The sequence below is a fragment of the Pleurodeles waltl genome, chromosome 6, assembly GCF_031143425.1.
Source record: "Pleurodeles waltl isolate 20211129_DDA chromosome 6, aPleWal1.hap1.20221129, whole genome shotgun sequence".
Classification (NCBI taxonomy): Eukaryota; Metazoa; Chordata; class Amphibia; order Caudata; family Salamandridae; genus Pleurodeles; species Pleurodeles waltl.
The window spans coordinates 1,640,444,596-1,640,470,657 of NC_090445.1; the positions used below are offsets into that span (position 1 = coordinate 1,640,444,596).

General features: G+C 40.4%; 1 long non-coding RNA gene across 1 annotated transcript; it reads right to left on the reverse strand.

Moving 5' to 3' along the window:
* Window positions 1-587: 587 nt before the first annotated feature.
* LOC138302195 (uncharacterized) lies at window positions 588-25,937 on the reverse strand. The gene is made up of 3 exons (XR_011205330.1): window positions 25,701-25,937; window positions 6,022-6,085; window positions 588-1,814 (listed from the first exon to the last, which is right to left on the reverse strand). It is a non-coding gene; the product is annotated as an uncharacterized lncRNA (long non-coding RNA).
* Between the last annotated feature and the right edge of the window lie 125 nt (window positions 25,938-26,062).

Consider the following 26,062-nt stretch of genomic DNA (forward strand, 5'->3'; position numbering starts at 1 on the left):
AAAACACAAACATCCTGCTTGGGGAGTTGACAAATGTCCAATTCCTTTACTAATGAGAGGCACTTCCGAAGGCACCGGAGTTGTGATCTTTATGCTCAGGGAGCCCCTAACTTTGAGGCTTCCTGTGTCCAGACCCAGTTGCAAAGCACGAGAAAGGGCACTAATGCTAAGTGCAGTTTGCCTAATTGCATTTTAATTGTTCTTTTTTAGAACCCTGAGACTATTACCATCCTTCATTTTTTATTACAATGTAGGTTTATTAAAATGCTATTTCCTTTCAAGTTAGAACAGTGGCTAAAGGTGTATATATTATATTTGCAGTCGTTACAGTATCTGACTTAGACCGCAGACCACCTCCTCCCAAGAGCTGGGCTTTGATATATCGACCGAACTATCCTGTAGAGTTCAGGCTGTGACTGCTCAAAGACCAAGTGGCTGTCATCCAGGTCACAAGGGAGGGCATGACGTCTCCCCTATGAGGCTCTACAACTTTAGGGCTACAGAAGAATGCCTAAAGCCTGCAACAAGAAAACAAGAGCCAATCAACACAGAACATACTTTTTTTACTTCGATCTTTTTATTGGCTATTCACAAGGTACAGTACATTAAGAATTGAATTTAGACGTTCTCATAGAAAAAGGGAACATCATCATATTAAACCATTAGGAACAAAGTTACAGTGACCACGTTTCCAGGCATGCTGGATGTGGTCGGTAGATTATCCACGTTGGAGGTATGTATGCCTGTAGTATATTTTCAGTTTTGTACTTGTACTTACCTTGTATGAGTGGTTTTCCAGCAACAGTAGGTGAGTTGCAAGAATCAACCGTGCACACATAACTGCGGGAAACCACTACCATTTGAATACCGGGGATATCGTCACATATACCTCGAAGTATTAAATGTGTAGTAGAGAATAATGTAACTCTCAGGTTATAGTTTGAAGATAGGCCAAGTCACTTATGCAGAGGGTAGAAAATGGTCAAACAGAAAAACACAAAGTATCCTGTTTTAATGATAGGTAAAATACTCAGACGAAAATTCCAGTTCACCAGCTGCAAATATTTTAACTTGGATCCGGTTGAAACCACTTATAACTGGTCAAGTGTAAATTCCATCACAAACCGACAAGCAAATAAATAAACAGTACATGGGCGCGTCAAGAAGAAGGCGTGCGGAAGACAGGGTTGGACACACGGTTAACTTGCAACAGGAGGTATCAGGTCGGACTAGAATCCACTAGCGTTGCATTGAGCACAGCAAGAATACATATTCCAAAGGGGTGTGTAGATGATTTCGACAGGGCCTGAAGTTGAAGCCAGAAGGTGATGCATACATGCCTGAACAAGCCAGAAGTGAAGAGGTAAGTAGGCAACAGGAACAAAAAAGGATTGTGCAAGATAGTTGGCAGAAGCACTGAGTTCAGAACACTTTTTCAGGGTGCACAACCTTACTATAGCTTGACAAGGCAGACTGCTCTCTTCCTCGTGCTGAAAATGAAGCCGAATTACGAGGCAGCCTTAAAAGATGGGCACTCACAAAGCCAGTACCTCGGACATTTGTATTTTTGTGAATAGGCATTGCAGAACTAATCCTTTAGATTGGGTTTATAGACACTTTACAGCTAACATCGGCGTGGATCGTTCTCTTTCTGTTTTTCCTGCAAGCTTTCACTTGAACATTACTTGAGCTTGCCTGCGTTGTGCTCAACTTCCCAGCTTGTTCTTTGTTTCTTCTCTTTTTTTCCAGAAGGTGCCTTGTCTCTTACCTTAATATGCCTTCATGGTTCGAAACGAGCACAGTCCACTATGTTCCTGGTTAAAAAAAAACAAAAAACTGCTCAGTAAGTTTGAATGTGACTGTTGTCATGCCTCTACCAGAACAAACATAATCTCCAGCTTCCTGCTGTTGTGCTCCTATACCTGTGATGAACCAGCACTCTTCTCTCCAGAAAGGCCCGCTTCCTGTTTTCAGGGACATCATGTTTTTCTCCTGCTGAATCAAAACGGGGATGTCTCTCCTAATCAGCAGTCAGCACAGAATGATCAGAGACGGAACCATTTAGGAAACATGCACTTTTTAGGTCAAGCCTGCAACAGCACATTCGATTCATGTGCTCTTGCCTGCAAGACATACTGTTTACAACAAATGGCTTGAAGCCTCCCATTGCTTATCATTTGCTGGCTTCAGTGTCACTCTGCTTTGCTGCCTCCTAATTTGCCAGCACAGGACAAGTGTCACTTCCGTTCCTTTACGTGGAGCATTTACCAAACACAGATTAATTCTACTTAATTAGTACCTGTCCTCTGCTGTGATTTAGGTACTATTTTTTCTTTCGCCTCCCACCCATCCCTTTTCCGTGTTGCTGCCCCCATCCCTATGCACCCTCTGTCCTTTTACCAAATCTCCCCTTTCTTGCTTTTCCCCTCTCCCTTTGTTACTGCTCCCACCCTCCTACCCACACCTCACCTTCCTCACTTTTTTTCTTTAACATATTGCACGGTAGTGCGGGCTGCTATGCATCATGGCTTAAAAAGCAGAGCTAGGGTGCAGTCAACGCTAGCTGCATCATAGCACTTTTTTCCTTTGACTTCAAGCTATGCTGTACAACAGCTCGTTCTTCTGTGCAAATGTCTAAAAACACTGTCAAAGTCAGAAGAATTCACACAGACAAGACCTGTCAACTTTGCCAAAGTTTGTTTCTGAAATGAAGGGCTATGCAAGCTCTGAACTAATGAAAACATACCTTTTTATTTGGAAGTTTCCTCCACGTCTGCGTTCCCAGGCTCTAAGTCCAAGTACTAGAAAGAGGAAGTTCAGCTGCTGCTGTTTTTTTCATAAACTGGGTGGTGGGACTCTTCCTGGTAGAAGAACTTAAAACCAGTGTGTTTTTTTGTCAAACACTGAGTTTACAACAAACACACAATGCTTTTTTGGGTCCATAAACTCTCTGGATCTGTAGACTCAAAGGAAAGCCCAGAGTTTGCAGCACCCACGTGGACCCAATTACCACAGACTTTGGCCCCAGGTCTGCAGACTCAAAATGGCACCAAGACCAAGATTATTTTCATATTTTCAAGGAAGTATGAAGTGTATCCACAAAGGTACTAGTCCTCCTCTAGCATTCTTACACGCTTTTGCAAATGTGTCCTAAAACATCTAAAATGGAAATAGAACATGAATTTTCAGTAAACTTTACTATTCCTTCAGTGAAAATAGAAAATTCTGTGTCCTCTTTGCTTTTTAAAAAATAAGGAGTTGGACATTTCAGGACTGATTTGCAAAGACATGTAAGAGTATGTAGAAGAGTATGTCTGTGGTACTACCTCCTGTATGCCCATTTTGGCCCTCATATGCTACCTGAGGTCAGGATGTCCCTTGCCTCTTTATTTCCCATTGACCCTTGTTTTCAATGTGGGCTTTGAGATGGCACTGCTCAATGGCTGCTGCAATGTCCTGCTAAGGCCAGCACACCACATTCCATGGGCCTGATGATCCCAAAAACGAACCTTTAGAAAATACTCTCTGACCCAACTGGATTCATTTAGTTTTCAAATGTGGGTCTACAAATTAACAAACAATATGTCTTTTATCTTTTTATTGCAGATATCAAAATATGCTGATGTATTTGCACCAACAAAAAAAGACCTTATTCTGAGGAATTGTGCAAGTTTCATGCCAAGTTTGGCGTAATTCCATTTAGCAGAGTTTGATGAAGTGGAGTTCAAAAACTCCCACAGGCCCTTTCATGGAAAATACTACTGTTTTGACCCTCCTTAAACCTTCAACCCCCCCTTCCCCTTGAATTGGATTTGCAGGACAATTGACATACCAAATCTTAGCAAGATATTCTAACTGTCTTCTAAAGTCCATTAAGATTCCTCAAAAGGTGGCAAAGTTAGCAGTAAATAAAAAAGACCTTTTCAGCGGAAAGTGAAACTTAACCATAACCTACCCAGCTGCCATTACTGACTGTATAATTTGTACTTTCCATTTAGATGGGTATTATTTATACTTAAACCACCCTATCAAAAACAGGCAGAGTAAAAGGTGTATGGGCTAGCCTTGTCCAGAGACAGCTAGATTGTCTTATTCTGACTGAGAGTTTTATCTGCAGTTTTTCAGAACACTGCATGCCATAAGAAACCCCACAGGTAAAATGGTAAATGTAATTAATCAACTGAGATCAGTCAGAGCTAAAGTGAAACAGAAAAACACTAGTCAGCATCCAGCTTGGAGATTAAGGAATTCTGTTTCTGTGCTGAATGAGAGCCTTGACACTGTCACATATTTAATTTTAGGGTTCATTTAATAGTCTGCGTATACATTTGTATATTACTTTTGATTATAGTAATATGGATATTATTAAATTCCCTGAATGTGTTGTCAATATATATAAATGCAAAATGACATAGGGGCTTATTTAGAGTTTGGCTGAGAGGGCAATAGGTAGTTATAATTAGGACCTAGTTTCCGTAGAAAAAGCTTTTTTTTTCTTGCCTATATCTTTGGCGCCATTTGACGAATCTTCAGAAAATTTTCCCAAAAAAGTATCTTCTAGGGTCCTAACTATAACTATGTAGTGGCAACCACCACTAGGTTTTTTACATATATATATATCTTGACCCCCACACCATGGGAGACAATCCCTATGGTACGAGGGCCATTAGTTCCCCCCCCCCAAAAAAAAAAAATTAAACGCTGTAAAAGTTTAACAGGCGGCTGTCATGCTTACTCTTCTAATGGATTAGTTAGATTGGAAGAGAAATATAACCAAATCTTTTACCATGACCTGTGGGCCCAAACCTGCGAGGAGATGCCACAATAACATTGGTGGCTCCAGTGTGAGGAGTTTCCTAACCTTCACCTACTTTGCAATACCTTTGGACTTAAATTTAAGTTGGAGGCATTTATACACAGTTTGATGGTAATAATTTGATAGACCAATAGAGGCTGTTTTCATTGTTCGAGCTAAACTTGATGTGAAACCCTTTAAGGAAATGATTACTGTATATAAGAGTAAATGTTTATCTATGTCAAGTTATGGTGCAAGCCCATGAAGTTACTCTGACATAAAGAGTCTACAAAAAGCCTAAAATCGTTTTTATGAAGATTGCTGGCCGTTTTGTATACCTGCTCGTCTTATAGCATGCGAAACCGGGGACCCCTTATTTAGAAGCTCTGACCGAATTATTCCCACTTCTTTTATAGGTTTCAATCTAGCTGAAGCCAGAGGATAGCTTTACAAGGTCGACACAAAGGGATTGCTCAGCCTAGATAGATTGTCAAGGGTTCCATGGCTATCTTATATTAATATGGTTTATTCCCACACGGGTGTCGTTGAATAATTCGGCAACACAGATTTGATTAATGCCGCCACTTATGTTTTGAAAACGATTTGTTTTTAAGCACTGTGTAAATGTTGTCAGTATTCGGTAAGAGCTCATGCCATGATATGGACTCTGGGGGTTATAGAGCTCTTAACTTTGTAACTAATTCACAAAACACATTTTATCTTACTGGTTTTAGGATGAATGCTGTACATATTTTAGTGGCTTTTCCTAAGAATGGTTCTTGGTATGAAGATCTGTGCTGTCCTCGTGATAACAGTCCCCCCAGATCACACTTCAATTTATGTTTTTTCGTACATTTTATACAGTTCCCAGAAAACAGTCCTTGTTACCATTATTACGTACTTTAAATATGAGGCATTGTAGAACTGCACTTATTCTTGTTCTGACTCTATTTTTGTGGCTGTCATTACCTTTGTTCAGTCCACCATCAGAATAAGGAAATTGCTACAGCGAGCTGTTGATTGATTAGTTATGTGCAGAGGGGCAATCTTGATGCTCACTGATTAGGAACTTGTTATTACGGGTAAATAAATAGTTGATTGCATTTATTATTGATCAATTGTATATTTAATATGTTGTGAATGTATGTGAATCTTTAAAGACCTAATATAGCCGAATACAGTACTGTCGATGAGGATGTAATATATATGTGTATACCTATACTTACGTTTATAGATTTCATTCCTATTGGACGGCCTGTTGACACCTTCCAGAGCAGGACCAAGGCTCAGCTGAAAGAAACCGCTAAGCTTGTTACTCATTTCAGTCCTTTGACCTTCCTTGTAAAACAAAAGCACTGTCACTGTGGCAGGAAGTTGAAATATATCGTTTATTTCTAACCCATCGGCCAATGTATTTTGGCATCAACGAAGCCTTGCCCATGACAGAATTACCATATTGCTTAGTGTGATAAACATCCTCTTCGCCACGTGTGTACAAGATTGTGTGATACAGAAATAGAAAACACAAACCCTGGAGGAACTACTCCATAATATCATTTTGTGTTTTTAAATTATTTTTTATTTGGATTGGTTGTGGTTCAAAGCACGTAAGCATACATTCATAAAAGGAAAAAAAGAAAGAAAAGCAAAAAGGAGAAAGAAAACTAAAAACGAAGTTGTAGTCAAACATGAAGACCATAAAAAAACACTTGAGCATTTCCCAATTCAAATTTCGAATGTTATGCCTCAAGTTCATGGGAAAGTCCGAGTAATCAAAACGAAGAAAAAAGAAAAAAAGGGCAAGAGCAGAAATCTCTACCATCGAGAGCCCAAATCTGACTTATACATCTGGCCCTCTTTTTAACCCTGTGGAGAAGAACTGCAACCTCTGTCTCATAAACCTGACCAAGAAGTGCACGCCTCTGATACACTGTGGGGGTACCGCCACTCTACTTTTTCTGGAAATGCATAGACGCGCTGTAGTCATTGCAATAGATATAGCTGGGGAGATATATTGGCCAGCATCCTCTTTCAGCCCAGCGTAATATCTCTCACAGTTAAATGTAAATCAAGTTGTAGATGCTGGTACCAATGCTGAGGCTATATCACTCTAGTATTGTTATAAATATGAACAGCTACAAACAAAGGAACTATGTTTGCTGCATGTAGCCCGCATCTTGGACAGATACTCCTATTACTACATTTTTATTATCCCATTTAGCAATCTTCACTGGAGTAATTATGCATCTTCAAAGGGTTCTAAATTGTGTTAGCTTCAAATTAACTGAAACAGCTGCCGAATAAATTATTTCCAATGCCCCCATAATATCCGATGCAGGAGCATCCAAACCAATCTTAAGGCTCCATTTACCTACAGGGCAACTTAGATCGTTCTCCGTGTTCAGTCGTTAAATGATAAAGCTTCCAGTTATTTATGTATGGGGAAGGCGTATGCTAATTGTAGCATAGCAAAAGTACTAAAGCCTTGGTGACTACCCTACCATTTTGACTGCACTAGAATGCCAAGATTTGAAAACAGTATCCCGAAAAATAACTGGTAACTGTGGGTTCACCCAGTGAGGTGTGTAAAAATGTGAAAGTGGAACTTGAAAAACCGAGCAGGTATCTCCCCAGTATTTCCGAACATCAGTGACTAGCTCAAAGCGCACCCTTTTGAAAGAATTAGTGAGATTGTCTTCTCAATAAAAAACCACACTCTTTCCCTGCCACTTTTTGATACTCAAGCGCATTAGAATCCGGTTGGCAATCTCCGAGGAGAAACCTCACAGGAGATCCAAAAGTGGCCCAAAAAAAAATATTTAAGTCAAGAACATAGGGGCAATTAAAAAAATGGGATAGACCACATGGCCCTCTTACATCCCCCTAAGAAGCAACCAACTGCTCCTTCAAGCCTGATGGAAAAAGAATCCGGCATACGAAGAACTATGATACAGAAAAGATAGAGAAATTTAGGAAGAATATGCATTTTTATGATGTTACAGTGATCAGTAATACTAATTGGTTTCCTATACCATTAAAGCATTTTGATAATAAACTGCTGCAGAAATCGCTCATAGTTTAGGTCGTTTATGTTACTAAAAGAAGAGATAATCTGCACACCAAGATAGGTTACGACTCAAACTACGCTAGGTTCTTTCGGAGTGGGCACAAATTAAGAAGTTTGAGTTGTTTGAGGGTTAAGGCAATATCCCAAAAGAGCCTCACACCTCTCTACCACTTTTACAGTTAGCTGAATGGCTTGGACTGGCTCTCGAGAATACACAACTACATCATCCTTAGAAGCACTGCTCTTAATCTCAGTGGCACTCAGCACTACTGCTAATATCCTCATGTTGTTAATTAGATGTCGCAGATACTGTTCCAGATACAAGGCAAACAGAAGCGGGGATAATGGGCACCTCTGCCAAGTACCATATGATATCTTAAACACCAAGGAGCTATGTCCTGCTAAAACTACGTGGGCTATTGGATCCCGATATAAGCTGTGAATCCGGTTTAGATACCTATCCTGATGCTCATTGTCTGGAGGGTTAAACACAAATAAGCCCATAAAACCATATCAAACGAATTCTGGGCATCCAATAAAATCACTCTGGCGGGTCTTCCCAGAGTATTAGCTGCAACGGATAATGCTGCTGCAGCAGTTAATATAATTAGTGGTGTCCTTGCCTGATATGACCTTTTTTCTTCAGCTGGTTTACTCTGCTTGAAAAAGATTACAATATTAGTATATCTTCAATAGTCTGGAGTATCACCATCCTGGTCAACGTGGAGAATAACCGTAAGTAAAACTGCCACCAACATATCTATAAATGTTTTATAAAACTCCTGTGATAAGGCATCTTCCTCCACCACCTCACAAGAGTGAAGAGATCATGTAGCCCCTTTTAACTCCTCCACAGTGATCGCATCCTCAAGTGCCTTTAGCTTCAGTGGGCTCAGCCTCAGGGAATTAGCTGCTAATATGTACCATTCCATTTCCCCCAAGGTCGGAGCCTAGGTTTCCATTTACAGTTCTTGATAAAAGATCCTAAATTGATCGAGGATGTCCTGTGATTCATAATGCTTATTCCCATCCTTATCCTTACTACATTTAACTATGTTCTGATTCTTGTTTTCAGCAAATTTGTAAGCCAGCACTTTCTCAACTTTTTCCCTATAGTCAAACAAGGATAAGCTACCAGCCATGTAAACCAACACAATCTTTTTTTTTTGTATACGTTCAACACTACACTGGCACTTAATCATACTGAATTGTATCTTTGGCTCATTTGGATGTTTTTGCTTACACCTTAGTAGTTCTGAGTACAAAAGTTGGGCTTGACCCTTATGGAGCTTATTTTGCTCAGAAATGAGTTCAGGGTCGTAGCTTCAGGGGGGGGGGCGTTTGGAGTGTTACACTCCCGGTAACAAAAGTACTTTCTTATAAATAGTTTGGTACAGGTGCTTTCAGTCGGGTACTCTTACATATCAGACTGATTTCAGCAGGCGTTTTTACATACACACAGATAAAAAACACACACACACTGTGTGAAAGTCCTCAAACATACTGGTTATTTTACAGAATATTGTGTTTTTCTCTCTTAGTACCCCTACCAAATTGGATTCCCGTCCCTTTCAGCTACCCCCTAGACCCCTCTCATGCACCCTGCTTGTCGTATAATGTATTTAAACTTTATATGCCAGGCTGATTGTCGGACACGACCCCCCCCCCCCCCCCAAAACGTACTGACCAAGCTACACCATTGAGTGAGCTAAGAAAAGTCCATATTCATGTTTTTTTTTTGTTGGAAAGCTGGAAGGTTAGTAATAAAAGATTATGGTCGGAAGTGATCTTGGGGCACAGCTCAATTCTAGAATCCAAAACCATACAGTGGGAGGAAAATATCATATTTATACCTAGAATAAAGGCCAGGAGGCGCAGAGCAATATGTATAAACAGACATAGCTGGATGAAGTGTCCTCCACAGGTCTACTAGGCCATGCACACTAGCTAGCTCCCTTATAGACTACCTAGTTTTGATCACGCACGGAGTAGCAGTTCTATTTGTTGTGCTGTGCTTACAGCTCATGATGCAATAAAAATCACCAAGAATCAAACATTCTTGTGCCCAGTGTGCTAGTTTGAAACTTAACATATCTAACAGCTTCGGATCATCTTCATTAGAATCATAGACAACACAGATAGTGTAAACTTGGCAATCCACCCTAAGATGAGAAATTGTCCATCTACCACGTGGATCCGATGCGGTATGTAAAACATTACATTTGAATGAGCAAAGACTTAAGAATGCTACCCCTCAGATTGATACCTGCTGAGCGGTACATGAGACAATGTTATAACCAAGTTGCCGGAGCAGTGTATTGTCTTTGAATACTAAATGAGTCTCAATGAGACACAAAATATGGGGTTTGTGGACTTGTACCTCCTCTTTAACCAACCAGTGTTTCAGTGGATGATTTAGACCTGCCACATTCCAGCTCATTATTATAAACCGAAGCAGAAGAGGTGAGGATAATCCCAGAATTCTCTGCCGCCAAGAGTATAATCATAACATTATTTCCCCATATCCCACAGATAAACATGGACCCAATATTAGAGCATCATTTCACAAATGAAAATAGAACCTAGTAACCACTCCAATTATTGTCCGCTCTTGCAATTTTTACCCAAAATCCCGGAGTTAAAGTCGCAGCGTATTAAAGATAAACACCAGAAAGCCCACCCACTTCCCAAAAATCATGCCCTCCTGCGTATTGCCCAGCAAAACATCATCCCCATTTCTTGGCTGTTTGAGAAGACAGCTCCTTGTGCGCCCCAGCCACCCTGTCCCAGCCTGCCCACATATAAAGTAAAAATGTACCTGTACCATATGAGAAGACAACAAGACCAAAATTACTCCCTGAGGAAGAAGAAATAGCAGGCCCCGTTATTATGAACAATTATATAGTCTCTAATCAACTTGCTAGCTAATCATTCAACCACCCCCACTTCTTTTTGCTTTTGCCACTGCTGGAAGATATCAATGGCTTCCTTATCTGTGAAACAGATATTTGTGTTCCTACTGCAAAGTATTTTATTTATTTGAGGAGTTTTATGTAGCACAAACATGACCAGTACTAGTATCAGAGCGCTGCACAAAAAAGCAGACATGATAAACAAGCAGATGTACAAAAAGTAAATACTCTACATATATTAAACAGGTTAAGCATACAAATGAGAAAAAGAACAAGAGACATAATAAATATAATGTAAGTAATAGCTTAGTAGATTGAGAGGCCAGAGATGTATGCACAAAATAATAGTCAATTTAAGTGACTTCAGGTGTACTGTTGACAACAGATTTACTTCTTTTTTTTAAGGATGTAGTCGAAGGGTAGATCTGGTTTCAGGAGGAAGTGTATTCCATAGTGAAGTAGGAGAATTTTCTAGAGAGGTCTACCCCAGATTTGTTTGGAATTTCCTTCCACGCTTCCCTGGCCACAGCTTGACTGTGGGCTGTATTGAAGAGGTAGGCCATGCAGTATTGAAAAACAAATGTAAGAGTTATCACAACAAAAGTTAAAAATACATGCCCTACTTTTTAAATACATTGCACCCTGCCCTCTGGGTTGTTTATGCGTACCCTAGGGGTGGCTTATATGTATTAAAATGGAGGTTTAGGACTGGTGAAAAGTTTATTTTGCCAGGTTGAAATGGTTGTTTAAAACAGCACACCCAGGCTGAATGGCAGGCCTAAGACCTTTTAAAGAGGGTTCTTATGTGGGTGGCACAACACATGCTGCAGGCTCACAAGAAGAATTTAATGTACAAGCCATGGGTACAGGTACTACCACTTTACCGGGGTCTTACAAGTAAATTAAACTGCCAATGTAACCATGTTTTAGGGAGGAAGCACACACATTTTAGCACAGGTCAGCAGTAATAAACTGCACAGAGTCCTAAGCCCAACAAAAACCAGGTCAACAAAAATAGAGGCGCAAGGCAAAAAGTATGGGGAAAACCACCCTCACGCTGACAGGTCGAACAAATCATATTTACATATTCCATCCAATATGAGTTCCTTTTAAGAACACTTTCACATGTAGAAAAAAACAGTCCATGGTTCTATCACGCCTAAGTGGGCTAATTTTCAAAATCATATGATGTGTATAAGCGTGTGAAGAGTTTTAGCCCTGACATATAGCACACGTGGTTTGCTTCAATTGCCATTATACATTAATCTGTTTCACAATGGTACATTTCCCTTCCTGTAGGGAAAAGTTAAAAACACCCACATCAAAATCTTCCACCACAAGTCCTAAAACTTCAGTATTTATGGTAATCTCACTGGACTTACAGCACAGCATAAGTTTCAGGGAGCTGTCATTTGTTAAAAGTGTACAAATAAAGCTACCTCCATATTGAGATCATTTGGTTCCTTGGTATCTAACTCCACTACATACCTCAATTGTAAAATATGTTAATGAATCACAATTGTATTAGTGGAATTTATGAAAATGTCTTGCAACTGTGTAATTAGGATCAAAATTTCAGATGTCTCGTCTATGTTGCAATACTTGTTCATGGGCAGGTTAGACTCAGCTCTGTATATAATTCTTAGGACATGAACAGGAAAACACATATACCACAGTTTTTTTTTTTACAATTCAGAGTTTTAGTAATTAATGTATTTGGGAGCATTTGAGAAAGGTGTATGTTGTTCAGTTTTCTCCATATCTACATGCCTTGCACTTCCTTGAAATGTGGTTTAGAATCCAACCTAGTTTACTTCTTAAATTGACTGAATTAGCTATTAGATAACTGATCCCTCATGAATCTAACTCTTCCAAATGTAAGTCTAGATCTTGAAAGAATGTCCTTTCCGACTCAATCTGTTCCACCGCTCAATCTGTTCCAATGTTTTCAGATTTATTTATAATGATCCCATGTTCCGCGCTGAACACTGAGATTATACAGCAGATGCCCATCTTATCTTCCTTAATGTTCTTCTCACACAGAAGGGTATGTCTTTTCTTTCCTAACATTCTGGTAGTTGCTGATTCTTGAACCTCTTCAGGATAGTCACTAGATATAGTGCATTTAACTATATTTGCTCTAGGAGAAAACTTTCATCCATGCTGCAATTTCTTGTGGCTCTGAAGAGATCGTCATAAGCAGGGCTCGAAAAATCTACTACTCGGCTCGAAAAATCGACTACTCGCATTGTCGATTTTTATTTTATGAGGTCGAGTTATTTTTAGATTCCACTGGACCCTTCTGGCGAGTGGACAAGGAACAGGTGTTCTGTTCAGTCAGAAACTGAATTAGCAATTAAGATGCCTTTACATCTTATTCTTGTCACATTTGCTCTGTGTTCAAAGACAGAGGTCAAATGTCAGTTTGTTTTCTTGCAATGGAAATACTTTTCCTTGTGCCTGCAGAGTTCCAGATTTTGTAAGAACTGTCTGACCTATGTGAAGTGAAAGGCTTTTGGTATCAGCGTTTTCCTAACACACAACATTTATATAACTAAGTCAACTTTACAAACATTTCAAAATATATTTCAGTAGCTGTGAAAGACCATTTTTGTACTTCTGCGTGATGAAAATAATATTTTAATAGGATGAAAAAAAGTCAGAACACTTTACTTGGTGATGTGCAAATGATAAATGTTTTCTGAAACCCAATTTTCACAGATTATTTTTAATACATTTTATGGTTTTATCAGTAAAGCTGCAATTCAGTGGGAAGGTTTTTGGACATTTCTTGGAAATTTACCGTCTGTAAATGACAGTACGCTACCACATCATGCTTTAGTAATACATTTATTACAAGAGAGTGTTTAAGCATAAACTGAGAAACACTCCTGCCCTGATGGCAAACCTATTAGTAAACTAAGAGGCAAGTAATGCATGGATCATCTGTACCCTATCTGTTAGCTAGATTATACATAGAGCAAAGGTTTTGTGTATTTAATCAAACAAAAGAGGATTTTTTACAGCAGAAATGCTGAACTCACATATTTGAAGGTGCACTCATATATGAGAATCAAGAAAAAGGCGACTGTAAAATACAATATTTGCCTAGGATCACACAATTTGAGGCCCGTTTCCGGGTCAAGTACATTGCAGTTAGGTCGAGTAGATTATTCAGGCTACTCGACCTGCAGGTTTAGTAACATTTTTATGATTTTTCGAGGCCTGATAAGGTATGCTTCATTTTGAGGAGGATGGATGGAAACTCCTGGCATATAATACACTGTTGCTTAAAAAATGTTTTCTATAAAGTGATGTTTCTACCTTTGTTGTTCTTTTTTATCACTTTCATAATTCAATAATTCTACTTAATTCTTACTTCCACTTGTAGTAAAGGTCAAATGTAGTGAATTTTGGTTTGATTCCTTTACAAATTCTGTATCTTCATTGATGCTGCCTTGCCATATGATTAAAAAAAGTTGATGAAGGAGAGAACAAAACAATTCGCCCAGTGTTGCATGGCAACCCCACTGACCACTTGCTACTCCAGTCAACACATATGCAAATTAGCATTGCTGGTGACAAAGCAGGTGCCATTGCTGCATTACAAATTTGTCTAAAACAATTATTGGTTAAATAAAAAAATGTTTTTCGTCAAACATAACTCCATAATCCATAGTAGCAACCTAGTGTGTTGATACAACTTTGGAGGTCTGGAGCACAAGAAATGTTTATAACTACCTTTATGAGAAACACTTGTGCACAAGGAAAATACATCTAAAGTCATTAACACATAATAGGACTCCCAGTTCATTAAAAAAAAACTATTTTAAGAGAGTCTGTGATATCTGTGACGTAAACGGGTAAGCCTTGAACCACATGCAAAAGAAAATAATCACCATATTGTGACATAGCTTTTAAAAACTACCCTGTACTGAGATGATAGGTCTCCCTGGTGGAGTTTTTATATTTTTATGTACTTTAGTTAGTAGGTAAAATATAGGGCCCAGAAGTAAATATTAATCATAACTCAAAAGACGGTGTCCTTACCAGTCCCTTATTCAATATGGGGACTCTGTTTCATTTGCAAAGGTACTTATCACATAACAGCCGGTATCCCTCAGTTGTCCTCTTTCGTGAATCATTCCTTTGGCACAAAACAATGTTTCTACCTTTATCTGAAGGTTTTATATTGGTAACTGTCTGTTGCTTTAACTTCAATTTTGATTTAACATGTTGTTTTAGTAAGCAGAATTTGTTTCACATATTTAGTAGTCTAGGACTATACTATTTTAAAATCAGTAATCCCAAAGTCAGAAAATATGTCCAGTGAGTCCCTAGAAATCGGGGTACTTGTTATGATTTGTCTACATTTCGTCTCTGAGCAGCAACCCAAATCAAGTCACAAAGATGCTATTGTTCTTTCATCATCATGCCTTATATGATCACCTCCTAATTCATTCTCCAAGGATTTTCAATCTCCCTGGGTTTTCTAAATCAGCAGTTTGTAAAATCTCGAAGTTAATCTCTCTGCTAAAGTCTTCCAGTGATCTGACTGTTTCAAGGTTTTAACAATTTTAATTTCCTTTACATTTAAAGACCTCAATATGTGTATAGGTGTAATTAAAAGATATTTCTGGACAAAAAAGAAATAGCAATGACAAGAATTGTTGTTCAGCATTAAACAAGGTTAGGTTTGTCAAATTAACTATAGTTTTATTATCCACCATCATTTCTTCAATTGTATTTGGTTTTTTTTCATCACATTGTCCTCTTTCCCTTCACCTCCCTTGACCACACCTCCTGCATTTCCTTTTTCATTTGATGTTTCATGAGCAATCCCTTCTCGCCTTCAGAGTTTGACTTTTGTCTGTTCTTAAAAAATGTAATTTAGCCACTAGTGAATGTTATTTGTATGGTGTAGGACAGATGCACCTTCACCCGTTCAACTTTGTAACTCACGTCGGAGCTAAGATCAAAACAATGGCTTCTTGTTTCTCTCGATCAATTTCAACTTTTCACTCTTTTCATATTCATGTGGTTTTTTGTACAATTATTGATTTACAAATGTATATACTTTCCATATTTCATAATCTATCTTGATCCTTTGATATTTCTGAGCCTTTTAACTTTTGATGATGTCTTCCAATGTACTTAATCATTCATTCATAACAGCCTGCTAATTTTCACATAATCCTCATATTTCATTTCTTAAGGTTTTAATTTCCTTTTGGGCTTTTCTCTCCATCAATAATCGCATATTTGATCAGGATTTTTACATCTGCATAGATTCTGCAGCACTGCTTTGAGACCATTCTTTCAAGATATCTGGACTACTGTTCCCGCAATTGGGGAGGATCTATATGCATAGCCCTTGTGGTAGCCGACCATTTCCAAGTACTTTTTAATGATGCATTTTCCCACCATCATTCTATTTTGATTTTTTTTTTCAATTTCTGCAATTTATATTGAAAGTTTCCATTTCTATTGGAGATATTTTGGCAAATTTATATGTTGTTTCGAACCATTTCCATCACTTTATCATCAAACAGCTGTAGTGTCGACTCATTCCTTACACACCTCCACTTTAACAGTCATCTTGGGTGCAGTTTGTTGCGTGCCCCACCCTCACTCATATTTATGAACATAAACAGTAAAAACAACTTAATATTAAATACTATTCATGATTGCAGATTACTGCCTCAACCATGTGCAGCTGCGCTCAGGCCCCCTGTTTGTATGGATGTAAGAAGTTCATCACACAATCAAAGAAAACAATATACAAGATAGTAGAAGGAGTACCTAGCTTACTGACTTCTGCAAGGCCATGCTATGAGAAATCAAGAGAAATACTAGGAGCAAAATCCACCGAGCCTTGGAAGCCAAAACAGACCAGAGCAGCCATCTATCAATAAAAGGGAAGAGACAAAAGGAAAAGGAACAACCTGACAAAGTAGTAAAACGTCTGTAGTCAAATAGGAGGGAAAAAACTATTAAAGTGTAGCAATGCAAAAGCCTGGAGCAAACTGGAAAGCAAGAACAAGCTGCCAGAACAAGAGTGTCTGTGAACCACACATATTAATACTGCCCCCAACATTTGACAGGGAAGGAACTCCCATGGCCTTGAAGTGAAACAAGCAACTCAAACTGAAAGTAATCTGTGATTGTCCCATGTCAAGAGTTACTCTGTCCTTTTAATATGCCGCCAGTGACCTGTTCTCTGCCTACGTCGTCTATTGTCCCAAGTGCTTAATGTAGCTTTATGGGTGTCCGTAATCATCAAAGGTTTCACATCAGGCACCACATTTTTTTGTTGTGATAAGACAGAAAATGGATTTGCTGTACATTTCTGCATTCTTTCCCGCCTTTCCAAGAAGTGACGATCAGACAAGTTTCACCAGGCTTTCTGGCACAATGCTGCCAGGGAAAACTCTAGATGTGTAGTGTTTCCTGTACATCTTGGAATCCAAACCCCGGCACAAGCTCTAGTTTGTGCACGGATCACTGCTATCAGGGTTTTTTTTAGACAAGTGATATATAACGGAATGTCAAATAAAAATTTTCAGGAAATATTTGAAAGAGTTAGATTTATTGGATGTATCTTCAATTCTCTATGTTTATAGGAGGAGAGACCTTGCCGCTGTTCACCACAGACAATCCATCCTCTTGTTTTCTGTTTTAAAACAGATCACAAAAAATGTAATTTGGTAACATTTTGCTCTCCACACCACCCCCCTTAAATTCCCTGACTTTGAGGGGTCTCTCACAGTGTTGCTGTTATCCAAAGCTGTAACACAGAAACACTCTGTCACTGGTAGTTCTGAATATCATGCAGTCTTCCCGGGATCCTTTTAAGCTTGGAGTTAAACACTTGATGAACTTCCTACTGCACCAGGCAGTAGTATATTCTGGATGAGTGGGGCTTTGCTGCTAAGGTTCTCAGGGTCTTCCTCAAGGCTGTCCTGAGACAAATCCTATCTTTTATGGTTACTATGTTGCCTCCTGCTCATCTTATAGGGTTGTCAGGACTAAAGCTATGCCTATGCTGAAGACACCCAGATAATCATAAAACTAACTGGAATGACTACTCAACACCAATCCCAAGAGCTACTTCAGATCGGTAGCAAACTGGAAGAAAGATAATTTGTTCCACATTAATTCCAACAAAAACTGAGGTTCTTATTTTCAGCAACAATACTCAGGTCATTGATGGTTCTGCCGATTCTGGTACATAACAATAGCACATACTATTTCTGAAAAATATTTTTCCCCAATGTAAGCCTTCAGGTGCATGTATGTGCTTAATGTGTACAAAAAAAAATTCAGGTGCTCAAAGTGCTTCTTAGGACCCCCACCAGCAGAGTTGAATGCCGGGGATGCCTAGTCTTAATTTCACCACAATCCGCTTTGTTCCACGTCCCTTCGCTTTCTGTCTTTTTTTTTTTTTTACCTTTCTTGGCGATTTTTTCACATCCTTTCTTTCTCCCTTTATCACTGTTTTCCTCACCTCTTTTTCTGCCGTTCTCTCTCTGAGTCTTTGTCTGATAAAAAAAAAAAAACATAAGTGCTGGTGCCCACCATCCGACACAAAGTTAGCACTGCATGGAAATAAATGTCAGTGTGCTATCAATTGCCAGATATGCTGTGGAAATCCCCTTTCAGGGTCACCCATAGTGCAGGCTACCAAAGTCCAATCTACCACTATGGAAACTCTAGACTATTTGCAACTTGTTATTATTAGGATGTTTTAGTACATTGTTCAGAGACCTCAAATTATTGAAAATAGTCTTCTGACAGACATATTTGGGACTAGGCAAAAAAATGCCCATCATATCCCATCTCCTGATTTTCAGTTAGAAAACTGATTGTTTTATGGCTCTTTACAGTGCATATCACACGAACTACAATAAAGGTCAATTATTCACTTGACTTCTGCTTAAGCAGCCTATTCCATCCAGGAATTGAAGCTCCTCCTCTGATTGCTCCTTTTCTGTCACTCTTTTTCACAAGACTCGGATCTCGGGTCTAGCTGTCTCCTTGACCTACCCAATGTATGAAAGTATCCCCTTTTGACTGACGATGCTCTGAATAGGTCCTTGGCTCCAATGATTGGCGAACATTCTCAATTTATCTGCAGATAACTGAGCAGTTACATTGATCCCTCTGTTTTTTTCCCCAGGAGTAGGACACTCTATACTAGAAAAGGAGTTGTGCTGTAAGAATCAAAATACATAATGTACGAGAAAAGGTACACCCTCCTGTACATTGTACATTATAAGGATGCTACAAATCCTGAGGAGTTCCATAACCAAACTGAGGAATGAGGCCAAGGCTGAGGTGTTTTATAAGGTCGTGTAATTTTGGGGATGATTTGCATTATCCTATCAATATACAATAGAGGGGCTTTATTTCTTATAATACATGGGCTCACCCTGAACCTTCCCATAAACCACTCAAATCCCTTGTGCCCTGCTCTTTTATATGCTAGTAATGTTGCAGACATGAAGGATAAAAGAAAAATCTGTAATGAGAAATTAAAAATATAAAAAATCACGTAATTTGTTGCAAAAAAAATAGTAAAATCAGTTTAATGTAAGTCAGATACAAAAAATATGTAGCTCTGAATGAGTTGAAGCATGCCAAGAGATGTTATTGTTCCTGTAATGACATATGGTGTGAAAAAATAAATATGCTCCCATAAATGTCACTTTTCTGCTGATCACTGTTCATTTAAGAAAAACAGATCGGAAGAAAAAAAGTCAGTTCTCCCATTACTTCTTTAAACCGTAGATGTAATTATGCTCTGTGACCTGCCTTTCTCATTGGCTGATAGCTCTGTCAGTTGGCATTAGAATGTCACAATTCAACTGTAATAATTTATTACAGCTGAGGAGCTACATATTTTCATTGTTATAGCTGACTAGATATGTCACAACTCAACTATAATAAGGGAATGAGAGCCTAACTTTTAAACAGATTTCAGGCTCCCATGTTTTATAAAAGAATCTTCTGTTGCGAAAGTGGCTCAACAATCTATATCAACATCACCGCTAGTGCTAAACAGTAACATTCAAGATTAAGAGAATACTAGCACTACATCTAATAAATGAAGTTCAGTAAGAAAAAACTCTCATACACACATTGTGAAGGCTCACGTTGGGACAGATAGTTTGTCCAAACTTATGACCATCACCCCATAACTATTCTATGTGAGGTCACATAAAAGACACAAATGTAAAAGAAAATGGAGGTTAAAGTACACAGAATCTTGAAACAGAAACTAACATTCGTGCATTCAGAGATAAAGGCAAATATACAACAGTCATCAACCCCTCAATACTTCAACACACTCTTGAAATTAAACATTGTGCCTAAGGGGACTACCAGTAATATGCATGAATACCAACACAAGCACTTAATACAACTCCATCTCTTTCTGATATAGCCATGCTGTAATTAAGAACTCATGAAACCAAGATCAGAGTATTCACACAGTTGAACGTGTGAAACTTACTGTCCTTGCCTTGGTCATAGCATCAACCTAGTCTCCTGCACCCAATCAAAACTATCCAAGAATGTCAAGGCCTACTGTACGATATCTTCATTCCATTGTCTACCAAAAGTCTCAAACCACAAATACAGATCGTGAAAAGTTCCTCTTCCGCCCTAATCTGCCAGAATCCTATATAAAACATACCGTTACCACCTACCAGATATACAAAGCCAACCCCAAGCCAAATTCAGATATTACTTCACTAGACAGATGTAGAAAACCAATACCAGATGAAGACCTACATTTCCCTAATCCCATCATTGGGGTTCCCCATCCATCAATTCATAAGCACACTATTAGCAATGAAAAAAATCAAAGAATATAGACATCCAACAGGGAACTAATCATTGGGCAGCACTGCCAATCATAAACACTTACTTTGACATAAATACATAAAAGCAAGATTGTTTTATCCCAGCATGCTATCAGTACATCCTCCACATAGCAAGGTCCTTGACATGGACAGAAGTTTTCATCTATTACTGAAAACCATTAAACTGTTGGCACACAGAACCGCAAGACACATTAATCTAGAATACTTTGTTACCACAACCACATAGCCACCCTGATAAACACCTTCAGGACGAAACACATTTCAATCATTACATCAACTCCTTAGCACAGGACAACAGCATTAGCGTAGTCAATGAATAGCTTGTGCACATCCGCCTGAGAATCTGTCTTACTACAATCTAACTGAGGGAAATATGAGCCTATAAAGGATCCTAAATCTATCTTAATTTATCTCCTATTGTGACCATTACTTTGCATTATTCTGCAACCGATGGCGTTAATGGCAAATGACTTCTATGTAGCTGTGCTGAATCTGCATTCCATTATTTCCATATTCTATTACTGATTTTTTTTAATCAACTTTCATGGTTTCCCGAAGTTTCACTCTTGAACTTTCCTTTTGAGTCAGTCCTTTCTTTTTACTGTATTTTGAAATGCTATTTTGAAACTTATCTTTAGGGACACACTGCCTTATATTAACAGCGCTGCCCTCTACTTGGTAGACCTCACAGAATTTCTTTTTTTTTTAGGTACACACTCATTTGCTCCCAAAATGGGAGGTTTTCACATCGCCTGTCTTCTCTACATGGATGACTTCGTAATCATGGATAGGACTCCGGTTCCAGTCGGCCAAAAAAGGAAATTAACCAATTTTGATAAGTACTGCCATTCAAACAAATTAACAATCAATTTCGACAAAATGAAAGTCATTGCTTTTGGTAGAAAGAAATATAGATGTGTTTGGTCAACACTGCAGTATTTTATTCCAAATTCAATACATGGGCCTAACGTGCTCTGGCTAGATTGTGAATGGCTCTAAAAGATTTTGCAACTTGACTGATTTTTTTAAGTTGTATTGCTGAATATCAATTGTTTCAGTTCCAGTGGTTATTTAATGGACGTTATGGTGTGTTTTTTGTTTAAGAGACTGTGTGTCAAAAAAACATATTGTTGAATTAATTGAAAATAGTCCCTCATTCACCCAATGTTGAGTCATCGAACGCACCTGTCCCCAAGCTGCATAGCTAGAATGTTTTGGTTTAATCTGCAGTCTGCCCCAGGTGTGGTGCAGTGGAAGCCAGTTGCTTCCGCATGATGTGGGATTGCCAGAGCATCGCACATGCCTGTACAGAGGTAATGATGAATGTATCAAAATTGGTGGGGAAGGAACTGTTTCCTCATCCAGGTCTCTGCCTTCTTGGCTAAATGTCCAGGACTAAAAACAAGTTGGAGTGCTGCACGATAGACCCTTGCACTGATATTGTACAGATGCTGCATCGCAATGGCCGGGAACGCCCCTGAACCTCCACCAACATCAATCTGGCTAACCAACTTCCAGAAATGGGTGCTGGCTGAACAGACTGCCTTACACAATGCTTGCAAACAGAAGGGGAAGGTGTCAAGTATAACAGTTTGGGACGGTTATGCCATCAAATTAGAGTCAAAGTCGGATGACAAACTGTGAGAAAGTAGCCTCTTTCTAGCATGGTTTCCCCGATTTTTGGGCTGTTTGTCAGTGGGTTTTTTCTGTGTCACAGGAATCCTGCTAGTCAGGACCCCAGTGCTCATAGTTTGTGGCCTACTTGTCAGTCTGTTTCATTGTTTTTGTCAGTGTGCCTAACTTTGTCACTAGAGTCCTGCTAATCAGAACTCCAGTGCTTATGCTCTCTCTGGTTCCAAATTTGTACTTACATACTGGTAACCCAGTATTCCACTCCAAAATGGCATACTGGACCCCTCTTATAAGTCCCTAGTATATGGTAAATAGGTACCCAGGGCATTGGGGTTCCAGGAAATCCTTATGGGTTGTAGCATTTCTTTTGCAACCCATAAGGAGACCATACAAACAGTTCTTCAGGACTGCTATTGCAGCGTGTGTGAAATAGTGCGTGCACTATTTCACAGCCATTTTCACTGCACCAGGTCCCTTATAAGTCACCTATATGTCTAACCTTCAGGCCCTGAAGGCTAGGTGCATAGTACCTGTGTGTGAGGGCACCCTTGCACTAGCAGAGGTGCCCCCATGTCGTCCAGGCCCATTTTTCCTGGACTTTGTGAGGGCAGGGACGCCATTATAAGTGTGCACTACACATAGGTTAATACATATATCTAGCTTCACAATGGTAACTCCAAATATGGCCATGTGATGTGCCTAAGAACTGGAAATTGTAACCCCATACTGATTCTGGTATGGGGCCAATTCCATTTGCGCTGGGGGCTCCACCATGGACCCCCAGTACTGCCACCCCAGCCATCTGAGGTTTTCCCCCCTAAAAGCCCTAGCTGCTGCCATCTCACAGACAGGCTTCTGCCGTCCTGGGGCTTGAGCAGCTCAATCCCAGGAAGGCAGAACAATGCATTTCCTTTAGGAGAGGGGTGTTACACCCTCTCCCTTTGGAAATAGGTGTTACAGGCATGGGAGGGTTATTCTCCCAGAGCCTCTGGACATGCTTTGAAGGACACAGATGGTGCCTTCTTGCATAACCCAGTCTACACCGGTTCAGGGACCCCAGTCCCTGCTCTGGTGAGAAACTGGACAAAGGAAAGGGGAGTGACCACTCCCCTGCCTATCACCACCCCAGGGGTGGTGCCCAGAGCTCCTCCTGAGTGTCCAGTGCTAGCAGGTGACGTCAGAGACCCTCCTGATAGGTCCTTACCTGATAAGGTAGCCAATCCCCCTCTCAGGGCTATTTAGGGTCTGTCCTCTGGGTGTTTCCTTAGATTCGGATTGCAAGACTCCAGCAGGAGTCCTCTGCATCCTTTGCTTCATCTTCTACCGTCGGATCAACCGCAGAACTGCTCCAGGACCTCTACAACCTGCAACTCTGTAACGTCAGCTCCTGCCAACAACTGCAACAGTTTCCAGGTTGTGCAAGCTCCGAGGACTGCCTGTCTTCATCCTGCACCAGAAGGACCAAAAGACTCTTCCGTGGAGTGACGGAGTCCCTTCCCTGCATCAGCAGGCACTTCTCTGCAGCAATGACCAGTACTCTGGGTCCCCTCTACTGGCGACGAGCTTGGATCCTGGAACACAGGTGGTGGACTGAAGCGACCCTGAATGTCCAAAGGTCCAACTTTCCAAATTTGGTGGAAATAAGAGCTTGCCTCGCCGCGCCAGACAATACCCCTGTGCACCGACTGTTTTGCTGCTCCTAAGGCTTCTGTGCACTTCTCCAAGGAATCCTCCATGCACAGCCTAGCCCAGGACCCCAGCACTCTATCCTGCGACGCTCAGCTCCCTGAGTTGTTCTTCGGCGGCATGGGATCCCTTTGTGTAGTGCTGCGATGACTGCAACTTGCCACTCCTTTGTCCCCGTGTCCTGGGACTCCTGTGGGTGCTGCCTGGTCTTCTGGGGGCTCTCCGAAGTGCTGAGAGCCCCCTCTGTCTCCTCAGTCCGAGTTTAGACCTCCAGGTACCTCCTGGGCCTAGGCAGCGCCTTTTCCCGCCAAATGTGTCTCTTGCGTGAGCCAAGGCATGTTGACGGAAACCAACGACAAAAACCAGCCTGCATCCATCGACTCGGCGTGGGACATCTTTTGCACCAAGCTGGAACCCGCAGCTGTCTTCTTTGGTGGTTTGCTGACTTTTTCTTCCAACCGGAGGTTTCATTTTTGCACCTCCATCTGGGTTAGCATGGGCTCCTGTTTTCCCTGGACTCTTCAGCAGCTCTTTGAATTCGTCTTTTCTCTCAGCAGGTCTTTAGGTTAAGGAATCCATTGTTGGTGTCTTGCAGTCTTGCTTGGTTTTTGCATTGTTCTTTATCACGACTTCTAGTGTGTTCTGAGGAAACTTGCTGTACTTTATTCCTGCTTTCCTGGGCTCTGGGGTGGGGTACTTTACATACCTTTAGTGTTTTCTTACACTCCCAGCACCCCTCTACACACTATTCTTGCCTTGGGGGGAAACCGACATTTGCATTCCACTATTTTAGTATATGGTTTGTGTTCCCCCTAGGCCCATTGTAACCTATGGTGTTTTGCACTATTTCATGATTGTTTACTTATCCGATTTTGGTTAGTAGTGTAGTTTTTATGCATAACACTTACCTCCTAACGGAGTATAGCCTCTAAGATATATTTGGTCTTGTGACACTAAAATAAAGTACCTTTATTTTTGGTAACACTGAGAATTGTCTTTCATGTGTGTAAGTACTGTGCGACTACAGTGATACTGGAAGAGCTTTGCATGTCTCCGAGTTGAGCCTTGGCTGCCCTGCCTACAGCTACCTCTAAACTGCCTGTCTTCTAGACACTGACTACATTTCACTAATAAGGGATAACTGGACCTGGTATAAGCTGTACGTACCTGTGGTACCAGCTACAAACCAGGCCAGCCTCCTACACAAATCACCCTCAGTACATTATAAATAGGGCCTGAACAGGGTATGTTGTGCTATCACATGTTTGAGGCCTCCATGGGAGAGGGTAGACAGAGGAAGTGGGTAGTGCACCTTACATGCCCTGCTTCATCCCCCCACCCCCTCCGTGGTGTCATTCAAAGCAGTGATGCACTGAAAGGCTGTCAGAGAGCTCTGTCAGCATAGGCTGGAAGGCCCTTAAGACGTATCAAGAGTGGGTAAGGAGCTCTGTTATAAACTGTTGCTACATCATAGCAGTGAAATATCAGATTTAGAAACTGAAATAAATGATAGCTCTTTATGACAGCCATACGTGTCATTGTAAACAATGTATTGAGATGGAAAAAAGGCAGAAGAGTACGAGGACAGGAAAAGGAACGACCATTGTAACTCATAACAAACACTAAGGGATAATACAAATCGGCATGTGTAGGGGGCACCATGAGAATCGGACCCACCCAATCCGTAACATCACAAAAGTTTGAAGTGCTGTCAAACATACCAGTAAGCAGTAGTAGTAGTTGTAGCACGGTGCAAAGCAGAACCAGTGTCGCACATCAAACGGACCCGTTATAAGCATACCACACTACACAATGTAAGTTAGCCAACTCAAATACTTTTTCCTAAAATGGCCTGGCGGAGCCACATGGGGTTGGCACATTCGGCTCTCCCTCCTTCCTATCGATAACGGCAGGTACAAGCAGCCTGCCATACCGAGCAAGACAGGCTGTCACCAGCCGTTTCCTACTACCAGCCGCCGAGTTTTCAGGGGATGGCTTGGACAATGGCACGTGCAGTCTGTACAGCCAATCGGTGTACGGTATTACGTATGGGGTACCTGGATTGGCTGGGAGGTCCTCGTTG